This window comes from Bos mutus, chromosome 20 (genome assembly GCF_027580195.1).
Source record: "Bos mutus isolate GX-2022 chromosome 20, NWIPB_WYAK_1.1, whole genome shotgun sequence".
In the NCBI taxonomy this organism is placed as follows: domain Eukaryota; kingdom Metazoa; phylum Chordata; class Mammalia; order Artiodactyla; family Bovidae; genus Bos; species Bos mutus.
This window is the reverse complement of record NC_091636.1, coordinates 25,478,666-25,498,805: the sequence shown is the minus strand read 5'-3', so window position 1 is coordinate 25,498,805 and position 20,140 is coordinate 25,478,666. Positions and strand designations below refer to the sequence as shown.

The following is a 20,140-nucleotide window of genomic DNA, read 5'->3' as shown; positions in this document are numbered from 1 at the left end:
ATAGACACAGGAAAGAAACTTATGGTTACCAAAGGGGAAAGAAGGGGATAAATTAGGAACTTGGGATTAACATATACACACGATACCCAACAAGGACCCACTGGATAGCACTGGGAACTACATTCAATATTTCATAATAACCTATAGGGGGAATGAATCTGAAAAAGAATATATCACTTTGCTGTACACCTGAAACTAAGACAACATTGTAAATAAACTATACTTCCAACAAAGAAGATAATATTTAAAAGTCCAAGGAGACCACACAAAAGAACTCAAGCATCTGCTATGCACAGCACACTAGAATGAAGACTATACATGAAAACACCTTGATTCTGATATTCACTATTCTGGTAACTTCAGTTCAGTAACTTAATTTCCTTGAAAGTCAATATTATTAGCCAGAAGATGAAGAAATTAAGCTAGACTAAATCTAAGTTTTCTCTCTTGGACTTGAAATTCTATGATCCTCTAATTCAAAGCACCTCATGCATTAGCTGTTGAACAAAAAGAAACTTTTTTTTTTTTTTTTTAACAGAAAAGCTCTAAACCTGGACCCTGGTAAAGTGTCAGAGGCAGTGAAAGGCAAATCAGGCAAATTCTTTACTTGGAATCCTGCAGTGAGAACAGGGACAGAAATCTAGAATTTATCGTTTTTACTCAGGATGATGTAACCACTATAAATAATTACCTCGTGCCTGTGAGGTCATATGCTTTCTGCCAAGGACCCCATTAACATAGGAACAGATCTTGAAAGATTCTCCTTTACTTCACACATAGCTTTTATCAAATTCTATTTCTTTTTTTAAACTTCCCATTCTGATGGTAAAAATCAAATAGGTTCACAAAAGAATGACGCAAAAACACAAAGAGTTAAAACCGTGTGTAACCCTTGGAGATAACAGACGAGATTGATCATTTACCACAGTCTGACCATGTCCTGGGGATCTAAGAAGACCAAAACAATTCTCTTAATCTCAAGAAGTTTAGGGCTTTCCTGGTAGCTCAGTGGTGAAGAATCCGCCTGCCAATGCGAGAGACACAGGTTCGATCCCTGGTAGGGAAAGATTTCACATGCCACAAAGCAACTCAGCCCGTGGAACACAAATACGGACCCGGTGCTCTAGAGCCCAGAAGCCGCAACTCCTGAGCCCACATGCTGCAACTCCCAAAGCCTGCACACCCCAGAGCCTGTGCTCTGCAAGGAGAGAAGCCACTGTGATGAGAAGCCCCCGTACTACAGAGAAGGGATCCCCTCCTTGCCACCAGAGAGAAGCCCGCACAGCAACAAAGACCCAGCAAAGCCAACAAACAAATAAAAATTACATATATATATTTTTAAAAAGAAGTTTACAGACGCGTGGGGTGGAGAGAGACAATAAGGGTTGGAATTATGATGAGGTCCGACAAGAGCTGAGGTAGGAGGTAGGGACCTGCAGAGGCACAGGTACCCATGGCTTGGGCATTTAGAAAGGAAGGTTGCTGCTGTGGGGGAAAAAGAAATTAAGTCCAAATAAACTAGAAAAATGAAGAGGTGGATTAAATGAGAAAGAGTGAAGGGAGGCGGGGCAGGGAGGAGGGGAACGGAGAAGAGAGGGAGGCGCAGGAAAGGGAAGGTGGGGGATGGTGGGGGAAGCAGGATGCTGGAGGAGAGCGGGGCAGTCAAGGCAGCCAGAGGTCGTCTGCTCCAGGCAGAGGCAGAGGGGCAGCTGTGATTCGCCGCTGAAGCTCTGATAAAAGATCTGGGCTTCTGCTGCTCCCTAAGCCTCCCCCTGTAGGCTAGGAAGCAGAATGGAGTAAACTGGGCAAAGTTAAACAGAACCCTCAAGATATCCATCAACTCTGCTTTCGGGTCAACCTATAGGCTACAGAGGCCCCGTCTGGCTACATCACAAGTCAAAGATGCCCAAAAGAACCAATCGGGAATGCGGAATGGGAACACTCCTGTCTACCCCAATTACTTTCACCGAGTCAGAGAGGTTTCTTAGTTTGCTGGGGCTATCGACCCTCCTCCAAATCTCACCACATCAACTCATGATGTGAAAAGACCACAAAGCTGGGGTGGGCAGAAGGAACCTCAGTCACCTCTACTCTGCATTTCCGATGCAGCTTTCTGCTAGGAACATGCCAACCACCCCAGCAGCCCGCACTGTGTATAAATGCTGTAGCCACAGACATACATGTGGCTTGGCAAGAGCATCTGTGGAGTTGGATCTTCAGTCATGAGCACAAATCTGAGAATATTTCATAAAGTCTATGCACTAACGAAAACAGGAAAACTGGGAAGAACTGATGGAAAAGAAATGGAGAATAAAAAACCATCATTAGGCAGGATTTCCTGTTCCACACATCCTAATCCCCTCATAACTGCATCTAATAACCAACAGATGTGAACAATCATTTACAGCAGAAATGATAAAAGGCAATAAACCTTTATGCTGACTTGCCACATCAGCTATCTATCATTGTCAAATCATTTAGGGTAAAAATTAAAATAACTTTTAGGTTAACTGATCATTGGTGAAGTCATGCCTAATAATTCTTTAGTTGTTAAACAACTACAAATTCCTGCCTGCTTTTAAGAGGTTATCACAGTAAGAACACAAAGATACTAATCCTTCAAAGAAGAAAATATTTCATTGTCATGGCAAATGCCAATGAAATAAATTTTCATTTCTTAAGTATCATCTCTCGTGCATTTTCAAATATCTTCATAAGGAAATTATATATTAAACCACATTTACATTGTAAAATAACAAAAGTAAGATATCTTTGCAGAAGAAAGAAAGCAAGATATTTCAGGGGAGAAAGAGAATAAATTTATTTTGGCATCAAAATAAAAGTTTCAAAATATTGACAAGGAAAAACTGCTATCTTAAGCAAATGGCAACTAAAACTCACCAAGTAATGAGGATGCTTTTCATTCCAAGTAACAAACTACTCAATTCAAAGCAGCGTAAGTAACATAAAAGGGCTACCCACCGGTGGGACTGAAAAGTCCAGTGAGGGATTTTGCTTCAGACCGTGTTCGATTCAGCAGCCTGAATCAAACTGTTAAGGACCTGGTTTCTTTGCATCCTATGGTCCTACTTGTAACGGTACAGCTGATTTCCTAAAGCATGCTTTGTTTATACACCCCAAAGAGTTTTAAGCTACTCCTCTGGCTATGCATTTCCTAATTAATGCCCAGCAAGAAGGAGCATCTTTGCCTCACCATTAACCAATAAGCGAAGAGAAGTTCACTCTGCTGGACTCAGTTTAGGCCTCATGTCATTGCTGCATTCACTACGGTCCACGCAACAGAGTATGCTGATGGGCCCAGTCCACATGACATGCTCTCCAAACATGGACCCACGTCAGCTGTTCCAAAACCAAAATCAGGGGATGCTAAGAAGAAGCAAATGAGGAACCAATGTCAGGGAGGTACCACATCTTCTAATTCAAGAAGACCTCAGTTTGGGTAAGTCATACAAAGCTATAGGTTCCAACTCAAAATTATTTCTGTAATAATATTAATAACTGTTCTTAAATACCCTTTTATCTCCATGAACTCATTGGATGTCTTTCATACTATCTTCCAAGAACTAAAATGACCTTACATAGCAACTAAAATTTTAATCTATCGTTTTGCCTTATCCACCTCTCCCTGTTTACAAACAGATTTTTCATACATCAACTAGTTTAAGAAATCTTTCTAGGATTCCAAAGAATGTTCTGGGGGTTTTAAACCAAAATATACCTTTTTGATATAAGCATACAGTTTGTAATTATGGATTACCTCTATTTTCTTTAAGACCCAATTCACTAATCCCTAGCAACAATTTCATGGACCAAGATAGCCTGCCTCTTAGAACAATGGACATTATTTCACCCAGCCTATCATGAATAAAATGCCCAGAACCGCTATCTAAGCCTACAGTTACAAAAATACAACATAATGCTAGCCCCTCACAGCCACTGGAGAGTATGGATGAATGGAACTCTTTACTATGTCTATCCAGCAAAGCACCTTACCATGGACACCCGTCTCTGGGCTTCCATATTATCATGTTATTCAGTACAATTGCTACTGAACTTGTTACAGTATTCTACTGAACTTGTCACAGTAGATGATAATTATACTTGGGCTGTCTTGCCCACCTCAGAGAAGCGAAAAAAAAAAAAAGTCATAATCCATTAAGAGTGGGGTTGAACCACCTAGACTGAATCTAGGCATTTAGATTTGAAGCCAGGTTCTGCAACTTAGTAACTTTAAGAGCCAGAAAGGTTAGTTAACCACCCAGTGCTCCCCTCTGAGAACTGAGGATAACAGTACCTTTCTCAGGGGGCGATGTAGAAGTGAAATGAACTGACACACAAAGCACTCAGAAGCTGGTAAATGTGTATAACAGTTATAACTCTTCTGCTGCTGTGCTGCGCTCAGTCACGTCTGACTCTTTGTGACCCCATGGACTGTAGCCCACAGTAGCCCACAGGCTTCTCTGTCCATGGGATTTTCCTGGCAAGGAAAATCTGGAGTGCGTTGCCCTGCTGCTGCTGCTGCTAAGTCCCTTCAGTCGTGTCCGACTCTGTGTGACCCCATAGACGGCAGCCCACCAGGCTCCCCCATCCCTGGGATTCTCCAGGCAAGAACACTGGAGTGGGTTGCCATTTCCTTCTCCAATGCATGAAAGTGAAAAGTGAAAGTGAAGTTGCTCAGTTGTGTCCGACTCTTCACGACCCCATGGACTGCAGCCCACCAGGCTCCTCCATCCATGGGATTTTCCAGGCAAGAGTACTGGAGTGGGGTGCCCTAGCTTTGCACCAATTAAAAGTATGTAGTAAATATCTTTGGATAAAGAAATCCATAGAAACTTTCTCAAATTAAATCAGTATTCTTATACTATATCCAAAGCGATGCTGTTTTTAAGGAAACAGGAAAGAAGACTGAGTGTGTGCCTGAAGGTTTAAAAGGTCCTAGTCCCTAACTGGGAAAACCCAGGGAGAAAACTGCGAAAAGCAGAAACCAACAGCCCATAACCAACACAGACACACACACACACACACACACACAGGACTGACTGAGACCAGTTGTTAGAGATGAATGTCAGACTTCACACCAGTTTTCAGTTTAGAACAACTTAAGGAAAGCATCTGACAATGACGGGAAGGACTATTATAATGAAAGACACTCCGCTGGTGCGGAGGCAGGAAATGACACAGCCCCTGTTCACCATCAGCTCTGCTCACCCCAGCATATCCACTGAAACGGATCTGAGGGCCTGGGGGAAAGGGCTGAAAACTGAGATAACTCATCAAAGAAATAAAGAGTATCCAATCACAGTAACGTGTGCAACTCTTTTCTGTGCTAAGCATGGACACTGATAGACCCTGGGTCAATTTTGTGTCAAAATTCTCACGAACATTTGCTGTTTTCCCAGAACTGACCTTCCTTGCTTGGAAATTACAGGACCTTCAAGAGTGCTAAGAGAATAAAGAACTAATACAGTCCATTTTCTTATTGCTCCCCCAAAGTGGCAGTTTAATTCTAACCATCACCAATATTCCTCTATGAGGACACAAGGCTTAATGAGGATTACAAGTAAGCCTATGTGCTTTCTTCCAAACACAGTGCGGGGCAGTCAGCCTTTCATACACTGATATCAGAAAAAGCTGGAGCCAGCATCGAGGGGCAGCAGGCAGGAAGCTGGGTAGGAGGGCTCTGGATCTGCCCACAAAAATCATTCTCTCCAGTGTCATCGGTGAAGTGACCACACCTTAGGGGAAAAATAAAGGACCACTGAAAGTATTAACTGTTCCAGGAAGGCTAAGATGCAGAGCAGATCAAATGACAGAGTAACTGCCTTGCTGACACATTATATTCTTTCAAAGTACCAGACAAATGGAAAGTGGTGGATGAATGCTTTGAAAATACAGGTGAACGGACAGCACAGAAAAAGGTCTCGTTTTCAGGACCACCAGTGTGACAGCTATCAAACAAAGAAAAAATGCTTTGACATCAGTGCTATATCTCAGGGAAGCTTTGTAGGCAGCAAATACTAAAGATTCAGGCTTTTGGGGAGCAAGACACTAAAAGGAGCTTGTGAGTTCTTAACCCATTTACACAGAGTAGATTTGAATAAAAACAGCTGTAGATAAGGCAGTAACATAGGTGTATATATATAAATGCATATACACAGACACACACAAGAACTCATTTTAAGTGTTGCATTTCGAATTATTTTGATTGGGTAAAGTTGTCTAGGCTAGTGTGGCATTGGAGATGTAAAGTTTCATTCATGAAATTTTAAATAATGGTGATAAGATTTATCTAGGCACACCAGCAGAACCTAAATATATAGCACATGAATAATAGAATGTGCATGAATTTTGAATGCTTATTTTTCAGAAGAAAACAAAGAACTGCATGTGTGAATTCTTAGAGCCTCTAAGTGTAGCCTGTATTTGCATTTCAATAGCTTGCAAGGTAAGCTCTGTGAAATTGGTCAAATGTATAGACTCTCATCTCGCCTCCACCCCAAATCAGTCAATTAGCTTCTAGAGAAAGAAGCATACAGAAGCTAATACCCAGCAGCTCAAAACCTATTCCAGCTGATACAGATCAAAATAGATTCAAAGCAAGAATGTCCAGGACACAGGCTTCCTATGGAACAAATTCTGGGTAAGAAGCATACAATGCCAGGAGCTAAGTGCTGCTGTGGTCAGAGAACACACACACAGAAATGAAAAGGACAAGGCAGTACACAGCAAACAAGGGAAAACGGGTACATCTTAGAAGATTTACAACCAACACATCAGAACGTTTTCCAGAAGGCAAAAAAGTTAAGTTTAGCAAATTTTGTCCACTTAAAACAAAGGCATTTTTGAAGCCAGCTCTGCTACACTGATTAATACAGACATGCTATAAATGAGCCGCCCCTGTCATTTCACATTCCACCTCAATCCATGCATTCTAATTCTAAATCCCTTCTAATTAGCATTTTTCAATCCTCCCATCCAAAGCCTTCACTGACTCCACATTAGCTACTCCTTCATCTTTACAAATTTTCTTATTTTAAAGGAGTTATTTTTTTTAATGCCCACAAGAGCAAAAGTATAAAACACAGACATTATATATGTGAATGATGTTATCAATATATGTCTTTTGAACTGCAGCACTTTTGTTCCTTCATTTTCTGAAAAGCTGCCTGCACTAAGTCCCCACCTGCCAAGCCATGGTTGGTGCCATGGACTGTGTGTCCCCGACCCCCACCCCGCACAAATTCATCTGTTGAATGTTGAAGCCTTAATGTGACTGTGTTTGGAGGCAGAGCATTTGGGAGGTAATTAGGGTGAGACTGGGTCACGATGGTGAGGTCCTCAAGACAGTCCCTTATAAAAAGGAAGAGACACGAGAAAAGAGGAAGAGACACGAGATCTCTATACCAGGATGAGGGCTCTCATCAGATATGGAATTCATGACACTTTGACCTCAGACTCCCACCCTCCAGAGCCATAAGAAACACATGTCTACTGTCTCAGTCACCCCGTCTGTCACTTTGTTAGAGCAGCCTCAACTGACAGATACTTGCCTCCCTTTGCTGCAGTCCTTTAATAATTCCACCAGGTAGGTGTTGGTATCTGCATGTAGTGGGAAAGGAAACTAAGCCTCAGAAAAAATTTAACCTGCTCCAGAGTCACATGGGCTTCCCAGGTGGCGTTAGTGGTAAAGAACCCACCTGGCAATGCAGGAGACATAAGAGACTCAAATTCAATCCCTGGGTCGGGAAGATCCCCTGGAGGAGGGCATGGCAACCCACTCCAGTATTCTTGCCTGGAGAATCCCCTGGACAGAGGAAACTGGTGGGCTATAGACCATGGGGTCTCAGAGAGTCGGACAAGACTGAAGTGACTTAGTACGCAGAGTCCTTCGCTAGGATGTGGTAAAGTCACATGGAGCAAGGCAAACAGAGGAGGAGGAAGGCTCACCTGCCTAGAAACACAGTAACTACTATCTGCCTGAAGCTGCTCAAAGTAACTGACATGCATACATCTTATTTTTATAATATTCCTGGGAGTTAAGTGATATTCTCATTTTACTGAGAAAAACCGTGAGAAGCATGCCCAGGAGAGTCGAGCCAGCAGGTGGTGGATCAACATTCTCACAGAACTCTAAAACGCCTCCGCTCTTAACCCCACAACACAAGCCTGCCCCCAGTAAGAGTCATCATTGCCACACTGTGCTCGGTAACAAGTCCCCGCACAGCTAGTGACTACCGACAATGACCATTTGCAGGTCTGCAGGTAAACTCTGGGGTTGCTGGACTTGGCTTCTGGCTGCAGGTTTATATAGGTCAACTCTACCAGAGTGCATTCTGGGACCCAGGCTAAGTGGGCAGTGGCTACCCAGGGCAAGGCCTCTCCTGATAGATCACTGAACAACAGTATATTTCAACCTCTGCTTGGGACACATTCCTGAAGCTCAGTAAGTCACAGAGCTGAGCCCAAAGTTAAGAGAGGGAAAGCATCTCTGCAGGCCACGAGGCCATGAGACTAGGGCAAGGGAATTAATGTATCCTTCTGTTCCAGAGGAGCGAAAAGTTAAGAGCTTAATTGAATCTATCACACTATCCCAATTCAGCTTGTATTTACCGTAAAGCCTTTTGGTTTGGATAGCTAAACAGTTAATGGAAAATGAACCTATGAGCATAAAAATTTATATTTGGAATAAAGTTTTAGTGGAAAAATGTAAATAGCCAAATCAATGTTATTATTCCATCTTCACCTATATGACAATGCTAAAATTGAGAGAAGAGGCAATTAGAAAATAAAAAGCTATCAATATCTCATAATGAAAAATATCACTATGATGAAAATCCTATAAAATGAAATATTTCTAGACCAAGCTGTTATCTCACTAACTTTGAGCAATAAGCTAAAATAAATCCATTAAAAAATAGCTAACATTTTCTACAATCATTTTGAGCTCATCATAATACATTCTATTCTACCTCTAACTCCTCACCACTTTACTGAGAGTTTGCATGTCTTCAATATACTAAATTACCAGGCAGGAACTCAAAAGTGTTGCAGTTAATAAAGTTAAGCCTGGATCTTCATTTGTCGCCAAAATGAAAAAAACAAAAGTTCAGTGTTTAATCAATGTGATTTAATTTGTTTGTGTACACACACACAAACTGAAAACAGTGTGTCAGAAAATTGATAAAATTGTACATTTGCCTTGTGTCTTTCTTGGTTGAACCCTCATCCTCAATTACAGATACTTCATTCAAATGTAACAAAAATCTTGCTTGGATTTGATGTAATCTCACTCAGGTTTTAAATTCACTTGCTGTTTCAAGCAATATGGCACCCACCTCATCATCTTCATTTAAGAATGAATTGCTTTTTCCATTACAGCCTCCAGTTTGAGATATTTCATTTTGCCTTTTCAAAATTGTATTGGAATGAGACTTGTAGGCAAGTTGTCAAAGTTGAAAGCAATTTGCAAAAAAAAACAAAAAACAAAAAAAGCACACACATCTTCAAAATTGGATACATTATTTTCAAGGCCTGACACTAAACCATAAAACTACTTTGCTCTCTGTGTAATTTTAACCAGTCCTGCAAAATAAGTGTTAAAATACACATTGTGGTAATTCTTGAAAACTAGTCTAACAGAAACCTATGACTCTAAGAGAAACTGGCTTCTCTCTTTATTCACAGCCTAGTTCAATTAATTATTTAAAGGGGATGAATTTAGAATCTATATCTAGACTTGACCTCTCCAGAAGTTTCAGCCCATACATCCATCTGCTTTCTGAGACTCTCTACCTAAAAGCTTCCACAGATGCTGCAAACTCAAGATGCACAGAACCAACTAACCATCTTCTCACCATCCACATCATTTGCTTCTAGTTATGCCCGAAACCTGGGAGTCACCTCCAGCTCCTTGCATTCTTTTTTTTTTTTTTTCTCTCAAGCAGGTCATCAAGTCCTGTTAATGGTATCTTCAGTTGCCTTGTCTTTACATCCATTGCCAACATCTCGACCCAGGAGCAGCATCGCTCACCTCCCATTTTTAACTTCCTAGCTGTTCTTGGCTTCTTCCCAAGCATTCTTCACTAATGCTTACAGTTGGTAAAATATTTCTGTGCCCTACTTGAAATCTTAGTGGCTTCCTACTGTTAAAGTCCAAATCCTCCAATATGGCATCATTTTGGGGACTCTGCTCATCACTTCCTGCTTCTCACATGCACTATTTTGCAGCCCCTTGAAAAGGATGCACCTTGTATGACCACCGCACCTTTGCACACGCTGCCGTTTACCCTGCTTGGAATGCCCTTCTTGCCCAGTGGGTACCTGTTCACCCGACATCATCTGGCAGAAACAGCCCCGTCTACACACAGCCTTCCCAGCTTCCTGCAGCGGTGGGGGCACCCGCTACCTCTAGCATCCATGCACCACAGCTGGCATCGGTTATGGAACTTGCTGTTACAGAAATTGCTGTCTATCTCTCCCACCATGCTATACACCCCTCACAGATCAGTACCATACTGCACTCATTTCTGAACTGGTAGAGCCTGGTGATAAAGGTGCAATTGTGTACATTTAAGGGGATCCAGCCAGTCCATCCTAAAGGAGATCAGTCCTGGGTGTTCACTGGAAGGACTGATGCTGAAGCTGAAACTCCAGTACTTTGGCCACCTCATGCCAAGAGTTGACTCATTGGAAAAGCCTCTGACGCTGGGAGGGATTGGGGGTAGGAGGAGAAGGGGACGACAGAGGATGAGATGGCTGGATGGCATCACCGACTCGATGGATGTGAGTTTGAGTGAACTCCGGGAGTTGGTGATGGACAGGGAGGCCTGGCGTGCTGCGATTCATGGGGTTGCAAAGAGTTGGACACGACTGAGGGACTGAAATGAACTGAACTGAACTGAAAGACACAGTACTCAGTTCTCTGCCACAAGCCTGTTCAATATATGCTGTTGCTGCTGTTATGATGCATACCGTTCATTATACATTAATTTAAAGGAAGGCAGAGAATGGAATTTTTCTTGACTGCTTGAAACAAAAGCATTTGCATTCACAATCTAAGTAAACAGCAAATATTTTGAGAACTCAAGCATGTACCTTAAGGAAGACTATCTGTCCATGATAAGGCCTCTGATTAATCACAAGCATTTGCTGTCTCTACATTAGAACACTTCAAGGCGCAAAGCAACTGTCTTACCATGCCCTGGAGGTAGTTTCCTATTGCAAAACCATGGAGCATGTGCCAGCAATCTAAAAAAAATGTAAAACTGCACCTGGATACCACCAGTGCCCTAGGTCCTTTAGGGGTAATGATCCAAGGTTGCCTCCAGCCACACCACAGTAAGAATTGTCCCCCAAGGTGGGTTAGTTAATAGTCTGAGCTCTCACATGACTACCTTTGCCATTATTTGAGAAGTCAAGAGACAAATACAATGAGTGCACACCCATTTTATGCACCTCTCCATAAAAATAAAACCCAGCCTCACTGGAAGAAAGAAGGCAAGGCCCCGACATCTTAAAGGTTGTCAAGCCTTACATTTGGGGATACAGAAGTGGTACGTGCCATGACTTAGGAGTTCCTTGAACACATGACCCCTTAGGAGCAGTGAGTCTCAAGCCTGGCTGCACACCATCACGAGACGCTCATTCAACTGATGTGGATTGCGCTGAGGTCCTAGGGTTCAGAAAGTTCTCCAGGTGGTTCAAAAGTACAGCCTCACTGAACCGCGGTCCTAAGTTTTGGAGCAAAGGAACACACAGAACTGATTTACTTTTCTCGATTCCAAAAGGATGCACAAGATACAAAACAGACTTTAAGAGCTTTTCATTGATGGTACTGAGTGGAATAAAGTTTTTTCTTAGACAATAAAGCAAAAAAATTAAAGTGACCCCAAAAGCCACTTTTTAAACTGATTATAAAAGCAATACATGCTTACCATAGAAGAGCTAAAGGTAAAAAATTCTTAAGGCATCACCGTCAATATATAAAGACCTACCATTTTAGTATACTTTCTCATACTATTTTAGGTGATGATAATGAAGAAAAAAATAGGTTCTTAATAAATGTTAGATATGATAGACATATTTTAGCCTTTTCATACCTCATTTTAATTCACTCTCAACAATTCCACCAATAAGTGTATTTTATTGGTGAAGAATTAACTAGCCTGACTCATACAGTGAAGTGGCAAAGATGGTCTTAAATACTCCAAAACCCACACACGTGCTTTCCTTCCATCCCATAGGGCTATCCTACACACACACACACACACACACACACACACACACACAGAACTGTACATACACTATCTGCTTTGGCCCAGAGGATAATGTATGTCAATCCTCATCCCAATCCCCAAGAAGGGTAGTACCAAAGAATGTGCTAACCACAGGACAATTGCACTCGTCTCCCATGCTAATAAGATCATGCTTAAAATCTTGCATGCTAGGCTTCAGCATTGGAGAAGGCAATGGCAACCCACTCCAGTACTCTTGCCTGGAGAATCCCATGGACGGAGGAGCCTGGTAGGGGTCACAAAGAGTCTGACATGACTGAGTGACTTCACTTTCACTTTTCACTTTCATGCATTGGAGAAGGAAATGGCAACCCACTCCAGTGTTCTTGCCTGGAGAATCCCAGGGACGGGGAGCCTCGTGGGCTGCTGTCTATGGGGTCGCACAGAGTCAGACATGACTGAAGTGACTTAGCAGCAGCAGCAGCAGCAGGCTTCAGCATTATGCAAAGAACTTCCAGCTGTTAAAGCTGGGTTTAGAAAAGGAAGAGGAACAAGAAATCAAATTGCCAACATTTGCTGGATTATAGAGAAAGCAAGGGAATTTCAGAAAAACACCCATCTCTGTTTCATCAACTAAGCTCTTAGAGCAATGGGAATACCAGACCATCTTCCTGGTCTCCTGAGAAACCTCTATGTGGATCAAGAAGCAACAGTTAAAACCCTGTATGGAACAACTGATTGGTTCAAGATCAAGAAAGGAGTACAACAGGGCTGTCTGCTGTCACCCTGTTTGTTTAACCTATATGTGGAGCACAAACATGGGCTGGATGAGTTACAAGCTGGGAATCTAGATAGGTAGGAAAAATAACAACCTCAGATATGCGGATGATACCACTCTAATGGTAGAAAGCAAAGAGGAACTAAAGAACCTCTTGATGCGGGTGAAGTAGGAGAGTAAAAGAGCCAGCTTAAGATTAAATACTAAAAAAACTAAGATCATGGCATCCGGCCCCACTGCTCTTGTACTTAGTCCCCATTACTTCATGGCAAACACAGGGGGGAAAAGGTGGAAGTAGGGACAGACCTCCTCTTCTTTGGCTCCAAAATCACTGCAGACGGTGACTACAGCCCTGTAATCAGAAGACGACTGCTTCTTGACAGGAAAGTGGTGACAAATCAAGACAGTGTGTTGGAAAGCAGAGACATTTACTCTGCCGACAAAGGTCCGTATGGTCAAGGCCATGGGTATAGTCAAGACCACGGCTATAGTCAAGACCACAAGGCTTCCCAGTGGTCACGTATGGTTGTGAGAGCTGGACTGTAAAGAAGGCAGAATGTCAAAGAATTGATGCCTTCAAACTGTGGTGCTGGAGAAGACTCCTGAAAGTCCCTTGGACAGCAAGGACATTAAACCAGTGAATCTTAAGGGAGATCAACCCTGAATATTCACTGGAAGGACTGATTTGAAGCTGAAGCTCCAGTATTTTGGTCATCTGATGTGAACAGATGACTCACTGGAAAAGTCCCTGATGCTGGGAAAGATTGAGGGCAGAAGGAAAAGTGGGTATCCGAGGATGAGATGGCTGGACAGCATCACCAATGCAGTGAACATGAACTTGGGCAAACTCCAGGAGATGGTGAAGGAAAGGGAAGACTGGTGTACTGCAGTCCACAGGGTCGCAAAGACCTGGACACGATTGGGCAGGTGACTGAACAATAACAACAACATACATTATGTATGTTACAGTACATAGTATAGAAACCTCTTCTTTTCCTTGACATTATTGTCAACCTTTTGCCCATATCATTAAATATTTGTCAAAAGCATGATTTTAATGGCAATGCTGTCTTCTATCCTGTGTGTTTCACAAATTAGATGCCAATCTCCATGCTTTTGGTTGCTTTCAATGCAAATGTATGATTACCAAGACATTAAAAAAAATCTACCATTACACATAATTTATTTCCAATGTAAGCTTCAAGTAAATCCCAACACCATATTTTGACTCTGGTACCAACAATAAAATGATCTCTACTTGCATACTGATATTTGTCAGTTCATGTAATTCTCAATTTTAAAATTTTGTCTAGCTTACTGATAATTTGGTCTTTTAGTCTTTTTTGTCTTCTTCTAAAACTGTTCATTGTGTTTCACATGCAATGTTATTACACTTTACTTTGTGAAATCTTTTCAGGCAACTTAAGGTTGTCGAAAGATACGATAAATAAAACCACATAATTCTTAACAAGAAGGAACTGAGACCTAGACAGTGAAGAAGTGGTGGCTCATGAGTATCTACAAAACTATTACCCCTGAGTATGAAATCCTGTCCTGACCAGCTAAAGCAAAAGTGAAGGCCAAACCAGTTATTATTGACTAAAAGAAGCTAACTGGTCTACCTAGAGAGGAAGAAACTTTCTGACTACTGAACTTGAAGACAGTAGCCTGTGAGCCTCATATAACAGACAACACATAACATAATCGGTGAGGCTTCCAGGGGAATTTTTTTTTTTAAGTACAAAGATGTTCTCTCACAACCATTTCTTTCAGCAACCCTCCATAAAAGTCAAGGACAAAACGTGAAGTCGTAATTCTGTAAAGGGATTTGGAGAGGAGCAGAGATGGACAGTCTACGTGTGCTAGGATCTGCCAAGGGGCAGAGCTCAGGGGATCCAGGAGATGAATGGTAAGAGGGCTCTGGGACTACTGTTCTCCCCCATCACTTCTCAGCCAGGTCCTGCAGAGCAGAGCGATTCCAGATTGAGACAGCAGGAGGAAGTGCAGGCACACTGTGTGGCCGATTCGAAGGAAGCCCATGTGTATCAGATACAAAAGTGTAAAGGGAAGGACTAACATCTTCCCAGGAGGATTAAGAGCCTGATAGGAAAGACATCATTATTCAACAGTGGGAAACGGTTGGGGGCCATGACTTTTTACAAAAAAAAAGCAGCTCTGAATCTGTTCAAATGCTTGAGCTCAGATCAGGCCCCAGGGATCTGTGGCTGTGAAACTTGAACATTGCCTTTGACTGGCAAGTGCTAAGAGCAAGGGGCAGTTGAACACGGGCTCACTGTAAGGATGCTGCATGTACTTCAGTTGTCAATTCAGATCATCCACCCTATACTGGGCTGTGGAGTTAGCTGCATGGACCACAGCCAGGGGCTCCTGTGCCCCTCTGCTTTCTCTTGGGTTTTGCTAATAAGGAGCATCAGAAAGCACTCAGAAGGATGGAGGCAAATAAGGTTGAGATGTCTATCTCCCTGCAGAGTCACCATGGGCTGCGTCCCTTCATTCTCTCTCTCTCTCTCCAGGTTCTATAACTGCTCCCTCCCTCATTCCTTCAGATCTAGTGAAGCTAGTGGATCCTGTTGCTTCCAGTCCCTTAAACTTTCTCTATACCCCACCCACACCTTTAATATTGGTAGGTAATATGTTCATATTATTAGCATCCCTTTTTATAAACTCTCCTCGGAGAAGGCAACGGCACCCCACTCCAGTACTCTTGCCTGGAAAATCCCATGGATGGAGGAGCCTGGTAGGCTGCAGTCCATGGGGTCCCGAAGAGTCGGACACGACTGAGCGACTTCACTTTCACTTTTCACTTGCATGCATTGGAGAAGGAAATGGCAACCCACTCCAGTGTTCTTGCCTGGAGAATCCCAGGGACAGCAGAGCCTGGTGGGCTGCCGTCTATGGGGTCACACAGAGTCGGACACAGCTGAAGCAACTTAGCAGTCTCAAACTATCCAATTCATGCTCCCCATCTTTTTATTGCCTAAGCCCCACCTGATACTCCCATAGTTAATTATTTAAAATTACACTATGCAAGGCTCTGTGCCAACCCAGAGGGCAGTGAACTAAGGTTAACTGAATAAGTACCACAAGTCAGATGCTGCGCTAAAGATTTACAACCACCTTCAATCTTTAAGCATGTATTATCTCCATTTTACAGATGGGGACATAGAGGGGCGAAGAAGCTGGTCCAAAGTTACAGAGCTACTCATGGTCACTGGACATTAGTCCTCAATGGGTTTGCAGTTTCAGTGTAAGACGCAGATAATTTTAAAATAATGCAATAGGATTAGGTGTGCAAATAAATAAACAATGACAATGATAAGATTCAGAATGGAGCACAGTAATTATGGAAAATTTCAGGCAAGAATTATAATTCACTTTGGCCCCTAATGAGCAGGGAGAATTGGAGGACAGGATATGGCAGGCAAAGGAGATACATCAAGTCTGGACAGTGGGTGATGGGACAGGATTTTGAAGGCAAAGAATTAAGAAAACAATTCTTAGGGTACAAAATAGAACTTATGTCCACTTTTGAGTGGACATAAGATTTTGAGGGCACTCCATCCTTATTCCCTGCAGATCAGGAAACCAAAACTATAGTATTCTATCTCTATTTCAGAGGGAGAAATTCAACACTTCAGTGGATAAGAAACACCATTCAGATATGCCCACAACTGGTCTCACTAATTAGGGACCCATCACTACCAAAAGTTCATTTATAGTTTTGATTCTTTCTGTCCCAAAGTCATGTCTGTGCCTTACGGAAACTTATGGATATCAAAAGTACCTTATCCCAAACTGTAATTATCATAGGTATTTCTATTATAATCCTCTAACTAGACTCCTTTCCTGTAACCACCCAGAGTCTTCACATGAAACAAAAACCTAAACACAAATCTAGATGTCTATAAGCATTTAGTTGGTAACCACACCATACTTAAAAAAAATTTTAATATTTCAGCCACATGTGACAGTGGGCGGAAGTGGTCAGATTTAACTGGGGATGGGGTAAATCAACAGAAGAGGTTACCAAGCAAAGCAAAGCACAGGAGAATGGCAGGAATGGGCTCCCAGGAGGCCTTTCTGGGATACTGCTCCCCCTCTTAGTGCCTCCTCCCTGCTTTAATGATGCTCATTCATTTTTCTCCAGCCTTGGGATCTATCACATTAGGGATAGGGACACTTTCATTAAAACAAATAAAAGGGAAACACATAACAGAAATCACTGAAACAATTAATTTCCCTGGCAGTTAAAAATATGACCCGTGTTTGAGGGATATTAGGACCAAAAGGAGCCAGTTATCCTTTGACGAATTAGACCTGTCTAGAAATTCAAATTGCCCCAAGTCCAAGGTCTGCCCAAGCCCATCCATCCGTCAGAATTTCCCATGTTTGGAGATGCAATGTGAAAAGTTTCCCAGACTCTAACCAGGGAAGCCACTGGGGCCTCTTTCTCTCATTCTCATTTCAAAGGCAGTGATGGAAGTGCTATCAGTAGTACTGGAAATATTAATACAGTCCACAGAAAAGATGGAAACGTGCAGTCACCAAAGATGAACAACTAAGTTTGGTTGCCATTTTATGAAGTAGTCATGCCTTGACAAATTATGTGTTCTGACGAAAAACAATTTTTCAGAGTCCAAATTTTAAAAACACCTTAGTAGGCCTGTGTTTTAAGAGCCAGAGGTACTGAAATTCTAAATACAGGTTCTAAACACATACTATATTATTCTCTATTAAACACATTCTGCATTATTGCAAAATTAAATTTTAGAGAATTAGAATATTCGTATACTCCAGATTTCTGACACTAGACTTTAAGTTATTTAAAGAATGAATCTGTTCCAATTCTAAGCATCTAACACTAAGCATCTACTCATCTCTTATTATTAGATAATATATTCTGTCATATGATCCCTATAAATAGTGATAACTGTCCTTACAGGTAATTCTTCTAACTTAAAAATAGATTCAAACAACAAATTATGGAATAAAAATATAATTATGTTATCTCACTAGTAATGATGTGGACTGTTATAAAGAATGTAAGTCATCTTTACTTTAACAACATAATACTTACTCAGGACCAAGTATATGATAGTGTATTTATTACATAGCCTCTGACTTAAAAAAATTCAGTTATGCTTATCTCCTGTCTAGTACACTCAAAATTCATGTTATAGAATGCCTTTTACAGAAGAATAAGCAGACGCCAAGAGGGTTTGTGACTTGCTCAAGATCACCTAGCAACACAGTCAGAATCAAGCATACTAAAGAGTAGCTTTCAGACTAGCTTCACCACAGGTGTGCCTCGTTTGTGTGTTGAAGTGTTTCATATAGTATGTATTCGAAAATTAACTTAATTCCTAAATTCACTAGGTGGCGTTGCTCATAAGAACGCAACAGTGACATCTTTTGTAATACAAATGTATACTTATACCTGGTATTTGTAAAAAGTTTCCTAATATTGGAATTTCTTAAAACAGCTACCCTGTATGTGCCATCTCTTTCAAAATAAATACTGGACAGAATGGGAGTAAAAGATTAACAGGCTTTGTTTTAAGCCAAAATAAAGTTGTAACTACGAGATGGCAGAACTTTTAAGCACTTTTATATTACTATTTCTCACAATGTGGAGAGTTTTATTTCATTTATAATAGAAAGCAGACATTCTTTATCTATTATATAGTAGAGGATGGCAGGCATAGTAAAAGGATGTTAAGTACCATGAAGATCTAACAGTCTAAGTACTATATTAACCAGCAATGTTTCCTTTGTTTTGTTGCAAATCTTAGGTAGAAAATAGCTTGGTTATTTTAAAGAGCCACAAAAATGTCTAAAATGAAAAGTTCTACAAAATCTATACCCTCAAAAGCACCATATATCTCAATCATATCCTCTGAAATTGTGATAATCTATATTACAGAAATTAATCACAAAAAGGAGTTTCCTATCAAAAACACAGTTTGAATGATCTAAAATGAATTAAAGGAGAGAGAAAACTCTCAGGAGAATTGTCATCAACATACTAATAATCTGACCATTAGGAGTTTGATAGAGTTTATCACCTTTTTAACAAAGAGCCTTTCCATATTTAACTAGCAACTCCAAAAAAGACATGGACCCACACAAACAGCTGTGCATTACCAGAACTTTATAGATGTGATGAAAACAAAGAAAAGGAAATCCACAGCAGTGACTAACCACACTGTACATTCAAAACAATGACCACACTGAAAATCATTAGAGGCAGTCTGTTTACTTAGGTCTGGAACAATAGATGACATTTAACCCCAACTTTTTTAATCCCTCTTTTGTTTACCTACAAATAATCCTTTAGTTTATCTATAATATTATTATGGTATTAGAGTAATATGAATAATATTAGTATTAGCAATTGACAGAGAGCTACACTGGCCGTGAGTCAAAGACCATTAAGGAATATTGAAAGGCATTTCTACATGTAAGGTATAGTGGGTTTTCCCAAGCACTTTTTGTTTTAGTTTCAAAAATAATGAATGAGAGTTTATCAATGGCTAATGATTAGATTCTTTCACAGAGAACACTGCCCCTTATATACAGGAAAAAAAGAATTAACAAGGAGTTAACAAACTAATTTTGAACATACTCATATTTTGGCTTCCTGAAACTTACAAACTGCCAAGCAGATGTTTTTTCCAAGTTTTCTGATCTGCCAAGTTTTAACTTGGAATACATTTGTATCCTAAAGTCAAAGTAATTTAATCAGAGAAACTTGGGCACAAAGAATCAAGGCGGTATGATACATATCTTTCCTCATCTCAACATAAACAAATTACAGGGGACTCTGATTGAACTGTTAGTAGAAACTTTCATCTCACTGACAGGAGAAACCTCTCAACAGCTGCACACATCTGCAAGGCAACCATACAGATGCTGCTGCCGCAAGGGCTGAGTCTGACACAAAACTGAGTCCTGTGTTCCCAAAACTGAACAGAGTTGCTACCCTCAACAGACTTCCCAGACTCTTGACAGAAAGCCCAACCGGCTCATCAGCTGTCACTGCCAGCCACAATTTAACTATTCTTGAACAACCAGCAGGAAAAAAACA

The 20,140-nt window shown here is 41.2% G+C and overlaps 1 protein-coding gene across 1 annotated transcript in view; it reads right to left on the bottom strand.

Moving 5' to 3' along the window:
• Nucleotides 1-20,140, bottom strand: part of MAST4 (microtubule associated serine/threonine kinase family member 4) — a 617,121-nt gene that overhangs the window by 349,397 nt on the left and 247,584 nt on the right.